General features: G+C 52.5%; 11 non-coding genes across 11 annotated transcripts; 6 read left to right on the forward strand and 5 right to left on the reverse strand.

Annotated features, from left to right (window-relative positions):
* The first annotated feature begins 1,241 nt into the window (after nt 1-1,241).
* TRNAS-GCU (transfer RNA serine (anticodon GCU)) lies at nt 1,242-1,323 on the forward strand. The gene has a single exon. It is a non-coding gene; the product is annotated as a tRNA-Ser (tRNA).
* Nucleotides 1,324-2,427: 1,104 nt separating this feature from the next.
* Nucleotides 2,428-2,517, forward strand: TRNAY-GUA (transfer RNA tyrosine (anticodon GUA)). Its single transcript is given in 2 exon segments — nt 2,428-2,464; nt 2,482-2,517. It is a non-coding gene; the product is annotated as a tRNA-Tyr (tRNA).
* Nucleotides 2,518-4,815: 2,298 nt separating this feature from the next.
* On the reverse strand, nt 4,816-4,887 carry TRNAQ-UUG (transfer RNA glutamine (anticodon UUG)). The gene has a single exon. It is a non-coding gene; the product is annotated as a tRNA-Gln (tRNA).
* A 3,017-nt stretch (nt 4,888-7,904) lies between these two features.
* TRNAS-AGA (transfer RNA serine (anticodon AGA)) lies at nt 7,905-7,986 on the forward strand. The gene has a single exon. It is a non-coding gene; the product is annotated as a tRNA-Ser (tRNA).
* A 589-nt stretch (nt 7,987-8,575) lies between these two features.
* Nucleotides 8,576-8,657, reverse strand: TRNAS-GCU (transfer RNA serine (anticodon GCU)). The gene has a single exon. It is a non-coding gene; the product is annotated as a tRNA-Ser (tRNA).
* Nucleotides 8,658-9,815: 1,158 nt separating this feature from the next.
* On the reverse strand, nt 9,816-9,888 carry TRNAK-CUU (transfer RNA lysine (anticodon CUU)). The gene has a single exon. It is a non-coding gene; the product is annotated as a tRNA-Lys (tRNA).
* Nucleotides 9,889-10,700: 812 nt separating this feature from the next.
* On the forward strand, nt 10,701-10,774 carry TRNAM-CAU (transfer RNA methionine (anticodon CAU)). The gene has a single exon. It is a non-coding gene; the product is annotated as a tRNA-Met (tRNA).
* Nucleotides 10,775-12,378: 1,604 nt separating this feature from the next.
* Nucleotides 12,379-12,451, forward strand: TRNAF-GAA (transfer RNA phenylalanine (anticodon GAA)). Its single transcript has one exon. It is a non-coding gene; the product is annotated as a tRNA-Phe (tRNA).
* A 1,034-nt stretch (nt 12,452-13,485) lies between these two features.
* TRNAS-AGA (transfer RNA serine (anticodon AGA)) lies at nt 13,486-13,567 on the reverse strand. The gene has a single exon. It is a non-coding gene; the product is annotated as a tRNA-Ser (tRNA).
* A 1,891-nt stretch (nt 13,568-15,458) lies between these two features.
* On the forward strand, nt 15,459-15,530 carry TRNAG-UCC (transfer RNA glycine (anticodon UCC)). Its single transcript has one exon. It is a non-coding gene; the product is annotated as a tRNA-Gly (tRNA).
* Nucleotides 15,531-17,569: 2,039 nt separating this feature from the next.
* Nucleotides 17,570-17,642, reverse strand: TRNAR-CCU (transfer RNA arginine (anticodon CCU)). The gene has a single exon. It is a non-coding gene; the product is annotated as a tRNA-Arg (tRNA).
* Between the last annotated feature and the right edge of the window lie 121 nt (nt 17,643-17,763).

Consider the following 17,763-nt stretch of genomic DNA (forward strand, 5'->3'; position numbering starts at 1 on the left):
TGCCTACAAACAACCCTGCTGCCTCACCCACCTTGTTCCAGAGCCCACAACATCCCTGCAGCTGCCCAAAGCTCCCTTCTGAAAGTGCCACTTGCGAGACTGACACCCGTGGGCTGGCTACCTTGGAGGTTTAGAGGACGCGGTGCTCATATCACACAGACGCATCTTAAGAGCAAGCCCCTTGTTTCAAGCTATAACGGGCTCGCTATTCCGACGTCCCTCCATGGCAGGAGGAGGGAGGGATGTTTTGGAATAGCGATTTATTTGGAAATAAGTGCTGTGTAGCCAGCGCCAAATTACAAAATAAGCTATTTCAAAATAGGCGCATTGATTATTTTGAAGTATGGGACACACCCCTAGTGAGTTAGAGCTGAACTCTGCCCCCCGCTCCCTGCTCCACCCACTCACGTACTGACTCCCTCACTACCAGGGGCTTTTTGCATTGGCCTCTTCTCTCTGTAGCCAGGCTTCAGCCAGGACTGAGACTCAGGCAGGAGAATGTGACCCGGCTCCCTGCACCTGGGCCCTGCATTTCTCATCCCTTCAGAGACACTTGCTAGTGGAGGAATAAATCACAGTCACATGAGTGTAGATTATGAAACTTTGTAGCTGTTGTTGCCTTGGAAACTCCCCACAGACCTTCCCCTGGGGTCCTGGGCAGCTGCTCACACCGCACAGCTCACTTCGAGGTGAGGGTGCTGTGTAGACATGCCTGTCCTGTTGAGGGCCAGCCTGCTGGGGGGGGGGGGGGGGTCTGGCCACTTCCTTTACTTGTCTCTCAGGCTGTGTCTACACTGCAGGGCTACGTCTACACTGCAGGCTTTTTGCACAAGAGCAACTCGTCCACAAGGAGTCAGTGTGGATGGGCAACAGGGGTTTCTTGCTCAAGAAAGCTGTATATCTAAAATGCCCTTCAGAGCTTTCCTGAGCAGGAAAGCATCCACACTGCCATGGGTGCTCTTGCAGAAAAGCACTTCTCTTGTGCAACACATGGCAGTGTGGACACACTCTTGGGCAAGACATTTTGCACAAAACAGATTTTGCGCAAGAAGTCTGCAGGGTAGATGTAGCCAGGGGGTGTTTGGGTTTGTTACGAGCACTGAGCTTTGTACAACAGCCCAGGGAACATTGTGAAAAGCCAAAACCTTCCCGCCCTGGGTGTCCTTGGCCAGTCAGCAAGTAGCAGAAAGGTTCCCTGAAGTGCTGACTTCAGGTGATTTGAAACAAGCCCCAGCAGCTCAGATGAGGTGGCCGAGTGGTTAAGGTGATGGACTGCTAATCCATTGTGCACTGCATGCAGGGGTTCAAATCCCATCCTCATCGGGTGTTAGTAGTCTTCCCTCTTGCTTCTCCCAGATCTCTCTTCAGTTCAGTGCCAGCCCCTCCTGTAACCCTCCTCAGGGGGAAACCTCACAAAGGAGATTCCAGGCAGCCAGGCCATGGGGGGTCTCTGAGGTGCCCCAGCCCTGCAGCCTGTCCCACCTGGCTGTTGCCATGGTCCCTCTGTGAGGTCACTGCCTCCCAACCAATGAGCTGAGGTGCTGAAAAAGTTCCTTGTGATGTCACTGCTGCCTTGCAGGCTCATGTCCTGCCCCTGGCCAGCCCCTTGGCATGTGTGATCTGCTCTCTCTGCCCTACTCACTCAGGGCTGGTTCTGGGGCTCAAGCAGGGAACATCAGAGGCTGCTCAGGGGGCTACATTGCTAGGAATAAGGGATCTTTCGGAAAAGGTTTTATTTTCCAAAAGATCCCTGTCTAGACTGGCGCTTTTTGCCAGCAAAGCCCCGAAAGCCCCGAGCCGGAAAAAAGCAGCAGCCATGTTCATGCAAATGAAGCAGGGGAGATTTAAATCCCCACTTCATTTGCAATTGCGCTGTGTCTAATCTGCATCCCTTTTCCGCAAAAGGCCCTTCAGCAGCAGCACACGGCTGCCATCCAGCAGGCCCTTCCGGGGGCTTGTGCATCTGAGAGGCCCTGAGGGAGAGTTCCAGACAAGGACACCTGTGAGAATCTCCCCTGGGTGCCCCCACAAGGGCCTTCTGTATTTCCCCTCTGTGCCTCCCCCACCACCACCGCACACACACCCTTCCCCTGCCCGCCCTTCCCACTTTCTGCTCCTGCCTCCCCTGCTGAAGAAACGTGAGGAGACACGTGAGAAGTGGTTTGTTTTTTTGTGGACCTGCTCCGACCGCAGCAAAGAGACTCTGGAACAAAGAAGACACATGAGAAGAACCCAACTTTCTTCTTTTTGCTGTGACATGGATGGATCTAGCCCAGGTTTCACTCAGGGGGTCCGTCTGCATGTGAAGTACCTGTGACAGCCTCTGTGCTTCTCTGCCCCTCATCAGCAATGCCACCTACTTGGGGGAGCACATGCCCCGAGACTTGTAGAAATGACAACCTAGACAAGCCAGCTTCAGTCAAGCACCCTTCGATAGCTCAGCTGGCAGAGCGGAGGACTGTAGTTTGTGCTTGGCAAGTGATCCTTAGGTCGCTGGTTCAACTCCGGCTCGAAGGAGCGATTGTTTTCCCTCCGGCCTGGCCTTAGCAGAAGGTAACCAAGGTGGTTGCCTTGGGTCCATGTCTTCAGAGCCCTCCGCTGCAATTGACAGAAAGATTGTGGGGAGGAGCAGCCAATCACATTTCTTGGGCTGCGCAGGTTATATCCACAAACACAAAAGTTCTTTCGGAACAATGGCCGTTATTCCAAAATAACAATGCAAGAGTCTACACAGCAATTCCGTTATTTTGAAATAATTCTGAAGTAACAGACGGTTTATTCCGACTTCTGCAAACCTCATTCTACGAAGAATAACACGTAATCCAAATTAGCTATTTCAAAATAATGTGTCTGTAGCTGCGCCACTGCTGCTAATTTGAACTAGCTCCTCCCCAGGGCCATTCTAAGTTGTTCCTCCTGGGGCTCTAAATTGAGATAGCTCATCTACACTGGGGAGCCTGCCTCAGACTATTCTGAGGTTTCCCTGCAGTGTAGACGTGCTAGTTTGAAATAAACTATTTTGGAATCACTATTTGAGACCAGCTTATTCCAAAATAAATGTGCCATGTAGTCATAGCCAGAGGGATGAAGCAGCAGGAGGAAAGCCAATAGTCTAGAGTCCAGTCTGAAAGCTCAGTATTCCATATGGCTACACACAGTCACCTGTCTTGGTCCCATGGTGTAAGGGGCAGGTTTTGAATCTTGCAATCTGAGTTCAAATCTTAGTAGGACCTCCTGGGTTGGGGGCTTATTGTTGTGAGGTTTTTCACACTTCCTGGCTATGCTGCAGGCTTCTTGCACAAGAATGGCAGTTCTTGTGCAAAAACTAGCACAGTGTCTACCCTGCATGTGCATTCTTGTGCAAGAAAATGTACAGTAAACCATTAGAAAAGAGGGCTTCTTGTGCAAGAGTTAGTCCTCTCCCCATAACGAATAAGCCCTCTTGCACAGGAAGGCAGTGTGCACAGGCAAGAGGGATTTCTTGCACCAGAAACCCCTAAGGCTAAAATAGCCATTAGAGCTTTCTTGCACAAGAGAGCATCTATGCTGCTGTAGATGCTCCTTAGGAGGAGATAAACCACCTCATAGAGCTGGAAGGCACTTTGAGAGGTCAGATAGTCCAGCCCCCTACCCTCATAGCAAGCACAGGAACCCTCCCTGACAGATTTGCCCCAGATCTCTAAATGGCCCCCTCAAGGATTGAATTCAGAATCCTGGGTTTAGCAAGTTAATACTCAAACCACTCAGCTCTCCCTCCCTGTTGTGCCAAAGCACATGGCCGTGTGGATGTGCTCTTGCACAAGAACTCTTGCACAAGACAGTTCTTGGGCAAGAAGCCTGCAGTGCAGATGGAGCCTAAAGTTTTTCATATTTTTTGTTTTAAAAATATTTCAAACAGTTGTTCAATGTGCCCCAAGCCTGGAATTGTGCAGCTGCCTCCCTCGCAGCGTGAGCACCAGTGCAGTGCCCTGCTGAGGCTGCGGTTGTGGGAGGCAAGCCCCTGGCTTTGGGAGGGAGACATGATGTCAAGGTGTTAAGTTTCGCCCATGTCTAGTGTGGGGTGACCCACACTTGGGGGGCAGCTGGAGGTGCCTCCTGAGAGCTGATTTTCAGCCCTTCCTGTGTTTCTGGTTCCTTCCAACAGCTCGACTCTGTTATCTGAAAGTTGAGGAATGTGTATTGGGAAGAGGGAATTTCTGCCTTTTCAGTGTCACTAGTGTGGCCTAGTGGACAAAGCATTGGTCTCCTAATCTTGGAATTGTGGGTTCAAGTCCTGTCTGAGGTGATAGTTATGACATTTCCTAGTAAGTGCAATTCTCTTTGGCTTCCTTTTTGCCATATTATCTGTTAGATGTTTGAACACTGGAGAAGTGTCCCCTGGAACTGCCATTCCAGGGTTATGAGTTTAATTCTTGAAGGAGCCATTTAGAGACGTCTGAGGCAAATCTGTCAGGAATGGCTCTTGGCCCTGCCATGAGCATGGGGAGTGGACTAGATGACCTCTCAAAGTTCTCTCCAGCTCTATGAAATGGTTTATCTCCTTATAAAGAGCATCTGTGGAGACTCTCTTGTGCAAGAAAGTTCTAATGGCTGTTTTAGGCACAAGAAATCCCTCTTGCCTGTGCACACTGCCTTCTTGTGCAAGAAGCCTTCTTTTCCAATGGTTTACTGTACATTTTCTTGCGCAAGAATGCACATGCAGGGTAAACACTCCGCTAGTTTTTGCACAAGAATGGCCATTCTTGTGCAAAAGGCCTGCAGCATAGACATAGCTGTGCAGTGTGAAAAACCTCACAATAACAAGCTCAAACCAGCAGGTCCCACTGAGACTTGAACTCAGATTGCAGGATTCAAAGTCCTGAGTGCTGCCCCTTACACCATGGGACCTACCCAGTGACCTGTGCATGGGCATTGGGGACACTCAGTTTTCTGGCTGGCCTCTGCACTCCTGGCTTTCCTCCTGCTGCTTCATCCCTCTGGCTATGACTACACGGCACATTTATTTTGGAATAAGCTGTCCTTGAATAGTGATTCCAAAATAGTTTTTTTTGAACTAGCACATCTACACTGCAGGGAAACCTCAGAATAGTCTGAGGCAGGCTCCCCAGTGTAGACGACCTGTCTCAGAAGAATAAGTTAGTATGTCCACAAGAAGGGGCTAGTTCAAACTAGCAGCAGTGGCGCATCTACACAGGCCTTATTTTGAAATAGCTAATTTGGAAGAGGCGTTATTCTTTGTAGAATGAGGTTTGCAGAAGTCGGAATAAGCCGTCTGATGCTTCGGAATTATTTCAAAATAACGGAATTGCTGTGTAGACTCTTGCATTGTTATTGTGGAATAACGGCCATTGTTCCAAAAGAACTTTTGTGTGTGGACAGAACCTGCGCAGCCCAAGAATTGTGATTGGCAGCTCCTCCCCACCATTGTTTTGTCAATTGCAGTGCAGGGTTCTGAAGACATGGACCCAAGGTAACCACCTTGGTTGTCTTCTGCTAAGGCCAGGCTGGAGGGAAAAGAACAGCTCTTTTGAGCTGGAGTTGAACCAGCAACCTAAGGATCACTTGCCACACACACACAAAACAATCTGCTGCTCTGCGAGCTGAGCTATGAAAGAGTGCCTGAGTACTACTACTTTGTCCGGGTTATCCTTTCTGCAAGTCTCAGGGCAAGAGCTCCCCCAAGTATACGGCATTGCTGATGAGGGGCAGAGGTGCACAGGGGCTGTCACAGGTACTTCACATGCAGACAGACCTCCTGAGTGAAACCTGAGCTAGATCCATCCATGTCACAGCAAAAGGAAGAAAGTTGGGTTCTTCTCATGTGTCTTCTTTGTTCTAGAGTGTCTAGGGGTGCGGAAGGGTCAGGTCTACAAAAAAACAAATCAATTGAATGAACCTTGGTCTAGAAACACCGCTGAGGGTTTCCCTCTATCTTTGGCCTGGAAAGGTCATCTGTAACAATGTGGTTTTTCTGTAACCCTATTGGAAGGCCTGTAGCTATTCAGTAGGTCTAAGCAAAAGCCTTCTTCTGCAGCCAGACTCAAGAGCAGCAGCAATTAGCTGTAAAGCCTGGAGTCACATACTCACATTCCAGCTAAATGACACTGAAATAGTGTCAGACTAGGCTGTGAGAAGGGGATCCTGTCCTAATGGCACCCACTGGTACCAGACAAGAAACAGACCTCAAGATGGGTAGAGAAAACTTAGTTAAACACCGTTTTGTCTGGCAAGAAACTGCTTATCAATAGTTGTGGTTGTGCAATGGGCATTCTATGATTCTTGTCCTCCCTTTCCTATTGTTTGTCTGTGTGGTCGCTGTCTGGTTTGGATCTGTTTCTGTCTGCTGTATAATTAATTTTGCTAGATGTAAATCAACTAAGGCGGTGGAGTATGATTGGTTAGGTAAATCACAACTGGTTAGTAAAATTATACTAAAATAATTGGTTAAGATATTGCTAAGCAGGACTCAATTTTCACTATATAAACTGGGGTCCAAGAAAGAGACCTGCAAGAAGAACTCGCCTGTGAAAGAGCCTTCGACCAGAGATTCCAGGACACCTCTGCACAACAAGGTACCCAAGCCCTGAGACCCCCAGCTCAGAGTGGAACATGCCTGTCCCATCAGAGAGGGCACCTCAAGAGCCTGTGTTTCTATAGGGCTTTGAACTAAGGAGCTGCTGTATGTTAAACAAACACAGTGATCACTACACCACGGAGGCTTTTCTTTCCTCTATTTAAACTTGGGCAAATATTCTGTTACTAACTCTTCAGCCAACTCAGCTTGCTGCGGGGGAAGGAATTCTCTCTTGTTAATTCTGTGCCCTCAGGAAGGGACCAAATCCCCCTTTCCCATCCCAGGGACTCCAACCCAAACCCTGCCCTGAGGGAGCTCTGTAATGTGACCCTGGCTCCCAAGGCAGCAAGTGCAGAATCCCCCTTGGTGAGCGCAAGAGGATCCAACAAGCCTGGTCTGAATCCAGCTGAAAGGCTGGACGACCCCGCTGCTAGAGTGTCACAGCCCCTGTCAACCAGCCCTGTGTTTGTCCCGTCTCTTTCAAGGAAGGGCAGGGCAGGGCCCACACACCCACCAGGAGTCTCAGGCACGTCTCTCACACCCAGATGACCATGGAGCAGGTCTCCATTGCCCATGTGTGGTACCCAGGGGCTCTCTCCTGTGAGCCCCCGGAGGGGAGTCTCACACAGAGATCTTGGGACCACAAGCTTCCTGACACTCTCATCATGCAACAGGGGCAGGTCCAGCCTGTTCTGTAAAAGCTGCTCTGGAAATCAGAGAGCACCTAAAGTGACTCCCGTGGGATTTGAACCCACAACATTGGAATGACTGGTCTAGCTCATACTACAGCTTAGAAATCCAACACCCTGACTATTACACCACAGCTCACAGCACCCCTCATCTTTTCATTCTGCTTTGCAGCAGGGTAATTGCTGGGCTAGAATAAAGGGAAAAGCTGAGCCAGAGGAACACACGCTCCCCCTCTCAGGTCCCCCATACCCAGAGCCTCAGCTGTGGCTTAAACATGGTTCCAGAGAGAAGAGGCGAATGCAAACAGCCCCATGGCACCGAGGGAGTCAGCACGTCGGTGGGTGGGGCAGGGAGCTGGGGGCAGAGCTGGGCTATAACTCACTGAGTTACCTTGGCCTGTTCAGTGAATCTCTCCCTGTCTCTATGGCCGTGTCTGTACAGCAGGGACAGCAACACTCACAGCCCCACAGGAGGGGGCTGGTTTGCTGCTTCACCCCACGGCCCAGCAATGAGCCCCCAACTCCCCCTGTGCTCGGGGAGCCAGGTTTGCCATGTGAATTCTGTGGGGCAGGTGCTGTCAGGCCTGGGCACTGGGATTATTTACCAGTTTTCCCGGCCCTGGGGCACTGCTGCACTCACAGCTGTGATGGCCGAGTGGTTAAGGTGTTGGACTAGAAATCCAATAGGGTTTCCCTGCGCAGGTTCAAATCCTGCTCACAGCGAGGCCTGTGTTTTGGCCACACCCCTAACCTGGGCAACAAGTTGCACAACCCCTGAGCTGGGGTCTTGGGGAAGGGACGGGATAGATCCTGGCTTGCCCTGACATTTAAAAGGTGACCTTGGGGGCATGTGGCCCCCTGAGCAGCCTCTGATGTTCCCTGTGTGAGCCCCAGAACCAGCCCTGAATGACAGTGGAAGGGGGAAGCAGCTCACACATGCCAAGGGGCTGGCCAGGGGCAGGACATGAGCCTGCAAGGCAGCAGTGACATCACAGGGGCCTTGTTCAGCACCTCAGCTTATTGGCTGGGAGGCAGTGACCTCACAGAGGGTCCATGGCAACAGCCAGGTGGGACAGGCTGCAGGGCTGAGGCATCTCAGAGACCCCCATGGCCTGGCTGCCTGGAATCTCCTTTGTGAGGTTTCCCCTTGAGGGCAGAAGGGATTGAGGGTCCCAGCTGGGAGTGTCTCTGTGGAGATTTCCTCTTTCCCCAGGCTGAAGTGGGAGGGGTTGGGGCAGGCAGGGGTACAGGAGGGGCTGGCACTGAACTGAAGAAAGATCTGGGAGAAGCAAGAGGAAGGGCTGCAAACACCCAATGAAAATGGGATTTGAACCCATGCGTGCAGAGCACAATGGATTAGCAGTCCATTGCCTTAACCACTCGGCCACCTCATCTGAGCTGTAGGAGTTTGTTTCAAGCTACCCAAAGTCATCACTGCCAGGAACCTTTGTGCCACTCGCTGGCTGGCCAGGGACACCCAGGATAGGAAGGTTTTGGCTTTTCACAATGTTCCCTGGGCTGTTGTACAAAGCTCAGTGCTGGTAGCAAACCCAAACACCCCCTGGCTACATCTGCCCGGCAGGCTATTACACAAGAACTGTTTTGTGCAAGAGTTCTTGTGCAAAATGTCTTGTGCAAGAGCACGTCCACACTGCCATGTGCTTTTGCGCAAGAATGTCTGTGGCAGTGTGCACACTCTCTTGTGCAAGGAATCTCTGATGGCCATTTTAGCCATAGAGGTTTCTTGCACGAAAAAAACTGTTCCCCATTCATACTAACTTCTTGTGGAAGAGCTCTTACACAAGAGGGTTTATTCTTCATGGGGAGAGGAATAACTCTTGCCCAAGAAGCCCTTTTCCTTCATTTTGCCATATATTTATTTGTTGATGAACGCGTGTGCAGTGTAGATGCTCCTCAAGATTTTGCATAAGAACGGCCATTCTTGAGCAAGAAGCCTGCAGTGTCGACGTAGCCCCTGGGTGCCCAGAGAGGGGCTGTCTAGTCACAGTCTGGCTCGGCGCGCGCTCTGCAATGGGAAGATGTCCACAGAGTAGGCAGATGGCAGCGGCACACGGCTCTGGTGGGCCCAGCATCCAGAGGAGTGTTTCCGATATGAGTGTTTAGTGACAGTGTCCGTCTCTGGTCTGATTTCACAGTGTGGTGAGACACTGGCACCCACAGCAGCATGGCAGCATGGATGGGGTGGCTGGAGGGCGGCCGGTAGAAGCAGTGTCAAGTGGCCAAGGGAGAGGGTGAGCCTCATTTGCATATCTAATGAGCCACCATTGTTGTGGAAGAGGCTCTTGCGCCAGAAGGTGCAGGGGACAATCAGCGGGCGGAGGGTTATTTTTTCTCCCCCCTGGGCTGATGTGGCTAGAACTGAGGAGAAGAAAATCCTCTTCCCTTCAACTCAGAAGATGGAAATTGCAGTTGGTTCTCTCTTTGGTTCTACTAAAGCTGGACCCCAGGACTAGACTTTTTCTTTCTAAAACCCTGGTGAAAACTGAGAGCCAATTGCTCACAGGCTGAGAATGTGAGTTAAGGAAGGGCACCGCCCAGCATGGGGCTTGAACCCATGACCCTGAGATTAAGAGTCTCAGGCTCTACCAACTGAGCTAGCCAGGCTACCAGCCAAAAAGCTCCTAATATCCCATCTCAGTGTAACAGGAGCCAAGTGTTCTCCACTGCCTGACTCAAGGCTCTTTCTTGCCCCTAATGTGGGGTTCTGGTCTGTGGAGAGGTTTGAACTCGAACCCCACTCCCAACACACCCACTTCTTTCCCCACAAGGAACGGCCCCATTTCCATCTCTCCAGGGACTGGTCCGTTCTCTGCAAAATGCTCAACCTGTTTCATTTTCTGCAGGAACGAGTGGAATCCATGCTCCCTGTTCCCCAGTGAGAGGTATGTGTCCTCTTCCCCCCTTTCCATAGACACAGCAGGCCAGGGGGCTATGAGCCTCCAGAGGTCCCTTCCTACTTGGCCTCCCACAAAGCTGGGGTGAAAAGCTGCTAGACCCCAGCCCTCCTGGGCCAAGCCATGGCAGAGGTAGCAGGATTCACTCCCATCTTCTCCTGCCTGTGCCCTGGTATCCCCCAGGTGTCCATGTTGTTCACTTACCTCTGGGCTTTGGGCACTTGCCCCCATCAAACCTAGTTTAAAGCCTCCTCACTAGGTTAGCCAGTCTGCACCCAAATACTCTTCCCTTCCTCGACAGGTGAATCCCAACCCTGCTGAGCAGCCCTTCCTGCAACAGCATCCCATGGGCAAGGAAGCCAAAGGCCCCTGCCCACGGAGCTTTCTGTAGCTTTCTGTGCCCAGGAGGCCAGACACTGCCTGGGCTCGATGGCTGGAGGGAAGTGGGGAACGGCTGCACTTTGGGAGTCAAAAGTGTTGTCTGGAAACATAAAGAGCCATTTTAAAGACACTTTGGAGGAGGGCACCATGGCTTAGCTGGCTAAAGCACCTGCCTCATAAACAGGAGATCCTGGGTTCAAATCCCAGTGGTGCCTTCTTGTAACCTTTGCTCACTTTTACTTATCCCCTTCTGGGGCACAGAAGAGACCTCCCGTGGCCACCCATGGAACTGCTGGTTCAGGAAAAGGCTGATTGGGGAGGAGTGTTGGGAAGAAGGAAACCACAAGCCTGGAGCCCCTGCAGAAGCTGCTGGCACTGGCAAGGCAGGGCTCTGACTGCAATTGCTGGGACAGGAGAGCCAGTACCACAAGCCCTTGTGATTCCCTCAGGGTGTCAGGGCCTAGAGAGCCTGAGGGTGCAACCTCTGCAGCTCCTGCAGCCATAGAGAGTCAGGGTCTGTGGGCATCAGGTGCTTCTCACCTGTTGTTCCTTCTTCCAAACACCCCTCCCCAATAAGGAATACAATAAGGCTACAATAAGGCACCACTGGGACTTGAACCCAAGATTCCCTGTTTATGAGGTAGCTGATTTAGCCAGCTAAGCCATGGTGCCCGCCTTGGAAAGAGCTTTGAAACTGTTCTACTTTATAGTGCCAGACACCCCCTTCCCATTCCAAAGTGCAGCCGTTCCCCATTCCCCTCCAGCTCTTGCCATGACTCAAGGCCTGCGCAGCCCAAGACATTTGATCCAAAACAGAACTGGATCATTTAATGCAGGGAAGGTCAATCAATGGCATTTAACCAGGATGCACAGAGCAGGTGTCCCTAGCTGGTGTATTCTAGAAGCTGGGAATGGGCGACAGGAGGGGTCACTTAACAATTGTCTGTACTGAGCATTCCCACTGGGCAATGGAATTGGCTGCTGTTGTGAGACAGGATCCTGGGCTAGTTTGGCAACTGGCATGGCCCAGTCTGGCTGTTCTGATGTTCTGTTTGGTTTCTGTTCTTGTCCCCTCTGGGCAAGGGAGAATGGACCCATGTCCTGAAGGAGACAGAAAGTGGCCTGTGAAAGGCAAGGGTAGCTAAGGAGAGACCCATGTTCATGTGTCCCTGATGGTCTAGTGGCTAGGATTCAGCACTTTCACTGCTCTGGCCTGGGTCCAATTCCCAGTCAGGGAAACCAACCTCATCTGTATTAATGAAATGTGCCAAGTCTTTGCCCTTTTCCATCACAGGGAGGGCCAGTGGGCTGAGGGAAGGGAGGGGCTGGGGTGCCAGAGGCAGGTTCTGACTGGGAGACACTCCCAGCAGCCAAGCACATTTCTCAGGCAGCCCCTTCCCTGCGCAGGGGGTACAGGTCACATGCCTGGGTGAATAAGAGCTTGTGGGGACTGGCCAGGGCTTCAAGCAGGCAGCTCCCATTGGCCACAAACAAGCCTGGAGCAGGGACCAGGCATGAAGCCTTTTCCTCTACAGCTGAGACACAAAGGGCCCAGCAGCCCCTTCTCTCAGCTGTGCGTGGGGGCAGGGCGAGCAGGGAATCTGCCTGAGGCTTCTTGCTGCCATGTTGGGTGGCTTCATGGGCTGGATCCAGCCCGCTGGCCTGTATTGCCCAGGCCTGGCTTAGAGGGAACCTTGGCTCTGGCTGTGGGGGAGGGGCGATGTGGAAAGGCCAGTCTGGCCTTCCTGGACAGGGCATGACGACATGCGGCCAAACATCCTGGACAGAGAATTACAGGCCACACAGGACTCTTATCACAGCCAAAGTAGCTCAGTGGGGAGAGCGTTAGACTGAAGATCTAAAGGTCCCTGGTTCAATTCCAGGCTTTGGCATGCTCCAATAGGGGCTAATTACTTCAAGTTGATGGTTTTGCTTAGAGCTGTTATCACAGCCTGCACTGCAGGAGAAAAGGGGAGATGAGCTGCATCCTGGGGCTCTTCCTGCTTTCTCTTGGCCCTGGGTCTCTATCCTGCCACAGGGCAAGTACAAGGGCTACAGTTGGGGGCAATCAGATGACACCACAAAAAACACTCCCTGTTGGCAGTGCTGGAACATGGCACCACATGAGCATGTTGCTAGCACCCATGTCTCCCCCCCTCAGGGCCACTAGAGACGTCCAGCAGTTCTGTCCTTGCACCCTGGGGCTGTCTGTCTGGGCCATGCACTCACACACACTGGCCCCTTCCTTTCTAGGTCAGGGTTCCTGTTGTTCCTTGCTGTACTCAACCTGGGAGTTGGGCTTATCCCCAAGCAGCAGGGGCTGTGTTTACCTGGGGAGACACAAATAGGAGCAGAACCCCCTGTTCCCACTTTCTGCTTGGCTTTGAACCAGAAGCCTGTTGCACATTAAGCAAACACGATAACCACCACCCCACAGAAACATGCTTGTCAGTTTTTTTCTGTACATAAACTTGGACAAATATTCTGTTACTAATTCTTTGCCCAAGGCAGAGCAAGAGCAGGGAACAAGACCCCCCCCAATACTTCTCTAGACCCTTTGCTCCCAACACGGGGGGGGGGGGGCTGTGTGCCTCGGGAGGAGTGACCCACCTCATATCCCCAACATTTCTGCCCTTCATGGATGGACCTTTGGGGGCAGGCCCAGACGCTCCATCCTCTCACTCAACTCCTATCACACACTGGAGCAGGGCAGCCCCCAGGGGTAGGGCTGAGCCATGGGGTGCTGGGCAAGGGGCAGAGGCTGCAGGAGCTGAGCGTTTCCCTAGAGTCCAGGGACCCATAAGGAGGCACCATGCTCTGTGTCTCTCTCGGAAGGTGCAGAAAGGGATTGACTGGGGACAGGGAGAGTGGCCCAGGGGTTGTGCAGCTTGTTGCCCTGGTTAGGGCGTGGCCAAAACACAGGCCTCCCTGTGAGCAGGATTTGAACCTGCGCAGGGAAACCCTATTGGATTTCTAGTCCAACGCCTTAACCACTCGGCCATCACAGCTGTGAAGTCAGCAGTCTCCCAGGATCAGGGAAAGTGGTAAATAATTCCAGTGCCCAGGCCTGACCTCACCCGCCCCACAGAATTCACACAGCAAACCTGGCTACAGAACAGGGCAAGCTTGGGGGCTCATTGCTGGGCCCTGGGGTGAAGCATTAAACCAGCCCCCTCCTGCGGGGCCTGTGAGTGTTGCTGTCCCTGCAGTACAGACAGGGCCACGGAGACAGGGAGAGGTTCACTGAATGGGCCATGGGCACCCAGCGAGTTAGAGCCCAGCTCTGCCCCCAGCTCCCTGCCCCACCCACCGACGTGCTGACTCCCTTGCTGCCAGGGGGCTGTTTTCATTGGCCTCTTTTGTTTTCTTTTCTGCTGGGAGACATTGGGACAGTTGGCCAGGGCATCCCGCAGTTGCCATCTCCCTCTGTGCAGGGGCTGTCCAGAGCCCCGACTAGCAAACGCTGACACTGCTGTTAGGTCCAGACCAGAGGGGAGTGTTTAAGGGTTATTTCAGAAGAAGGGTTTTTCTCCCCAAATAACTGCATCTAAACGGTGTTTTTTATTTCATAATAAAGTATTTTGAAACAGCACCCGGACACGATTATGCAAATAGAGCGCGGGATATTTAAATCCTGGTTCCATTTACAATTTTGAATGTCTCCATTTGCATCCCTCTCCTGAAGGAGACTGCAAGTGTCGACATGTCCTGGGTGTTGCAACCTCCCAGCACTCACCTGATGTTCCCTCCCCGCTGCCTGAAGACGTTTGGGAGTCCTCCTGCGTCTCCTGGCGCTGCAGGTCATCAGCGTTGTCATCCTGAAGCTGCAGCCGCTGCTTCCCAGGTGTCTCCATCCCAGACTCCACAACTATCCCTGGAGACAGGGGCTCCCCACACCCCGGGATTCGGTCCAGTTCCTCACAGTATGCACAGTGCTGCGGTGCTTCCCCAGAGCGGGACCTGCCCTCACGGGCCCTCACATACCCCTCCCGCAATTCGTTGACCTTGGGTCTGACTTGGTCTAGGACGCAGGAGGGGGGAGGTGGCCTTTCTCTGCAAGGCCATCAGCCATTGGGCCATATGTTAGATAATTTCATGGAGCTTAGGTCCATAAAAGCTATTAGCCAGGGGATAAAATGGTGTCCTTGGCCTCTGTTTGTCAGAGGCTGGAGAGGGATGGCAGGAGACAAATCGTTTGATTGTTTTCTTCAGTCCACCCCCTCTGGGGCACCTGGTGCTGGCCACTGTCGGCAGACAGGACACTGGGCTAGATGGACCTTTGGTCTGACTCAGTACGGCCGTTCTGATGTTTTTATGTTTATAAATGTTGCATTCCTCCCCCTGGACTGCCGGGCCTGCAGAGACTCCCCCTCGGATCACAGCTCCAAGAGGGTCTTTATCTCTGGCCCAGACACTGACAGTGCCCGGTGTTTCTGCCCCGTGCTTGGTCCTGTGATGTGTCCCTGGAGGGGTCTCTGGGGGCTTGTGCCTGAGACATGGCTCTCCAAAAGGCAGACGTGCTCGATCTTAGGCAAAGGACCCAGAAACAACACTTTACGGCAAAAACCACAAGGACGGCTCTTGGTCCGCATCCCTGGGCCACAAAGAGTATCCAGAAGTCACTTCCCCACCTCTCCCTAGGCTGCTCTAGAGCTTAGCCCAAAGTCTGATAAACTCTACTCTCCCACCCAACAACCTCGGGGACTCCTTTCCCGCCCGGCTCCTCACACCACGGAGAGTGCAGGGCAGCTACTACCCCAGCGACACCACTTTTGGTCTTTACCTAATGGCCAAGAAGTTCTGCTTTACCCAAACCACACAGGCACCCTCTCGCCTCTGGCTAGCCTCATGGCAGATGTAGGAATTCCTCACTAATTTTCCCTGCAACTTTGCAGGCAGGCATTGGTAGTATAGTGGTGAGCATAGCTGCCTTCCAAGCAGTTGACCTGGTTTCAATTCCCAGCCAATGCAATGTAAAGAGGGAGCCTCAAAGCTCCTTGCTGAGCTTTTATTTGAACCCTGAAAAAACAGGCACAAATGGGTCCTGCAGGTGTGGGCTGCCTCTCACCCCTCTTCATCCTCTCCGAGAGCATACACAGTAATGCGGTTCCTCCCTCACATACCCCTGCGGCAATTCCTTGACCTTGGCTCTGACTTGGTAGGATGCGGAGGTAGGAGGGAGGTGACCTTTCTTTGCTAGACCATTGGCCATTTGGCCAAAAATGTCGGCATTCCTCCGCATGGACTTCAGGGCCTGCAGAGACTCCTCCTCGGACCACAGTTCCAAGAGCGTCTGTATCTGTGGCCCAGACGATGACAGTGCCTGGCGTTTGCTGCCCCTTGCTTGATTTGATTCCCAGCCAATGCAAGGTGGGAAGGGAACAGGCAACCTCCTGGGGGAGATCTTATTTAACCCTGAGCAACAGGCACAAGTGGGTCCCACAGCCAAGGGCTCCCTCTCACCGCATTTCATGGGGAGCAGCTCAAACAAAACTAATTTGGCTGTTGTGGGGTCTGCATGGGGCTTGTACCCGTGACCTGGGCATTATTAGCATCAAGCTCTAAACAGCTGAGCCAGCAGGCCCAAAGGTGGCCCCACAGCAGAGGGAAGAGAAGAGTTTTCCCTGCTACTGGGGAAAGCAGGCCAGGCCAAGGCCCTTTTAGCCCCTGGATCTGTGCAGGCTGGAGCCTCCTCTTACCAGTTTTCTGGCCTATTTCCTGAAAAGCTCACAGTCTTGTGCCTATTTCTGTTTCCCTGTCCATAGCAAGCAACTAAAGGAGGGAGACAGGGGTAGAACAGTCACCACAATAAACATACCTGTGGCCAGCACACAGCTTGAACCCATAACCTTGGCATTATTAGCTTTAGACACTAACCAACTTTACTAGCCAGCCAACCCAAACACAGCTCACAAATAGCCCTTTTAGAAAGGCGCGTCCAGCAGCTGAAGGGATGTCTCTGCAGCTGCCAATGGCTCTTCTCTGACAGGGCCACAAGTGACTCACTATGACGTGTGTTGGCTAGTCCAGCTGGTTTGACATTTGGTCAAGGTGGCTGCTGGCTGGCATGGTGCACTGAGACCCAGGGCAAAGAGGCAGCTGGACTCTCTTGCTATCAGCATCTTACCTCCCAGCTTCTTCCCTGTCAGCAGCAGCCACAGCCCCTTTCAGGCCCTGGGTCAGCCCAGCAGTTCCATGGGTGGCCAGGGGAGGCCTCTTCTGTGTCCTAGAAGGACCTGGGAAAATGTGAGCAAAGGAAGCGACAAGGCACCACTGGGAGTTGAACCCAGGCTCTTCTGTTTAGAAGAAGCAAGCTAGGCCATGGTGCCCCCCTCAAGCTGTTGGGTGAAACTGCTCTATGGTCCCAGACAACACCTTTGACTCCCAAAGTGCAGCAATTTCCTTTCAGCCCCTGCAGTGTCTGCAGCTGAGCTGCACAAAGGAAGATACAAGATCCCTGCTGGGGTCTTTGCCGGATGAATGTGCCTGAGGAAAGAAGCTGGAAGCGCGACAGACACACAAAAGGGGACGAGGGACAGTTTGAGTCGCACACAAGGCTGGTGGCGCAGCTCAGCCAGGGACCTTATCCACTCACAGAGCTTCACAGTTTCTCCACCCCCCAACCACACCAGGCCCCATGGGCTTTGCCCGCACCATGCTCAGGGCCTGGGGTTTTTCTGTCCTTTTGCCAGACCAAATAACTAACCACCCCACTGCTCTGGAGTCTCTGCCTCTCATGGGCCTTCTCATCCTCAGGTCCACTTTGTCACCAGACAGACCCTGCTCTGCCACAGGCTGTCACTCCTGGGCCTTCTAGAGCAAAATGTGCCTCTTCATTCTGACTTTGAATACCTGGGCTGTTAGCACTCAGATCTGCATCTTACACCAGCATTTGCTGGCGTAGGGTCTGAACAACTTCTGCAGAGAGGGAGAGAGCAACTGTGGAGCATCCATGCTAGTTGTTTCAGAGAGCAGAGGAATGTAAACTCTTTGCCAGTGTGAGAAACCATCACCCCAGATGGGACTTGAACCCACAATCCCTGGCTTAGGAGGCCAGTGCCTTATCCATTAGGCCACTGGGACACACAGAAAAGGCTGCCAGGGAAAGAAATTCACCCTTCTAAATGTCCCTTCTTCAACTTTTAGCTCCTGATTAAGCCCCTTTGAAGAAGCCAGATACACAGGAAGGGCTGATCACACCCCT

Source organism: Pelodiscus sinensis, chromosome 31 (assembly GCF_049634645.1).
Source record: "Pelodiscus sinensis isolate JC-2024 chromosome 31, ASM4963464v1, whole genome shotgun sequence".
Taxonomy (NCBI): domain Eukaryota; kingdom Metazoa; phylum Chordata; order Testudines; family Trionychidae; genus Pelodiscus; species Pelodiscus sinensis.